Below are 1,441 nucleotides of genomic sequence, written 5' to 3'. Positions count from 1 at the left end.
CAAAGCTCACCCACTTCCAAATAGAACAAGCAAAGATGGCAATCTCTCCTCACAAGCTTCTAAATGGGAGTCCTAATTCCAGCAGCATCTACCCTTAGAAATGTATAGCTTCCAAACCCCCCTTCCTTCTGGCCCAATGCCTGTATTTATAGTGCTCTAGAGGAAGTTATTCAGGTCCACCATCAATGGGATAATCCCCTCTTTGGATGGGATAGCTCCCTTATTGATGGGATAAGTTCCTCTTTGATAGGGGTACATGAACCATCTGGAGGCGCTCAACACACGTCGAACAACCTTCTAGGATGCTCTAGAAATGACCACAAGTAACTTTTTAAAGATGAAACTTGCGCATTTTGACCTTTACAGGGGGACGCACCTGCCCCTTTACATACAGAGCGTACAAGTACGCAGCTTTTGTGAACATTGGGTGCGTACCCGCAGGTAAGGTTGAGAGAACCTGCGTACCTAGAGATAAATACATTTATAAAGACTTTCTCTCTTTTTGGAGTTTGACATGGAGAGCAGAGGCATAAGACTTGCCCAGGAGGATAGCATGACTGTTGATAGAGTCATACTAACTGTAAATAGTCATGGTGACATTTTTTAGTGTAACAGATTGCCCCCTAAAGTGCGAAGTCTGTAATAGATTAGGGTTTTGTATTATCTAGGAAGGGTGAAGCGCTTTATCATTTCAAGGATTATCTCGTGGAGAGCCTGGTCAGAACCTGCAATTTTCAACACAAAATACATGTATAATATTATATCATCACTGAGGTAGGCATTCCCATACTCAGATCAAAACTTTAACTAACAGACTAACTACTCTGATACAGGAATGATCTTGCAGTACATCATAATCATAGACTTTTGTAGACACAGTATGGGCGCAGCCATCTGTTTATGATTAGTCTACTTAGATAATGAATACAAAACTCCTCGCAGCCTGGATGGTGGAAACTAGATCCAGGGTCTTCATTTCTACTTCCCGAATTGGTACGATTCTAGCCATGCGAATAAATGAGTTGATGTCGAACATGGTAGAAACCACTTGATTACCAGTCGATGATGTAAACTGTTAACAAGTGTGAGAGAGACCACCAGTAATGTCAATGGTTCTCAAAGTACCCAGTACAATCCATGAGATGTGAATGAATGAGTTGATGTCGAACATTTCACGGAATCCTTCGATCAAGAGTCAATGATGTAAACTGACGTCAAAGGCGAGAAACCTGCCATTGATGCATGAAGACTTCAAGGTACTGACGATTTCTAAGTCATCTCTCTAGATAATGTGTTGATTTCGATAGAAAGCGACCCGTTGCAGGCAAGCCCACAACACGAAATCATTGTTCAAGTTGAAGAAATGTTGCTGTAAGGACTGACTCAGGGATGGTGAAAATGGATGACAAGGTATTTTGCAGATGAAAGTTTTGTTTGCAGA

The sequence above is a fragment of the Pinus tabuliformis genome, chromosome 8, assembly GCF_031772625.1.
Source record: "Pinus tabuliformis cultivar Carrire ecotype Pingquan chromosome 8, CPIR1, whole genome shotgun sequence".
Classification (NCBI taxonomy): Eukaryota; Viridiplantae; Streptophyta; class Pinopsida; order Pinales; family Pinaceae; genus Pinus; species Pinus tabuliformis.
The sequence above is the reverse complement of the archived record's forward strand: the minus strand, read 5'-3'. Positions refer to the sequence as shown.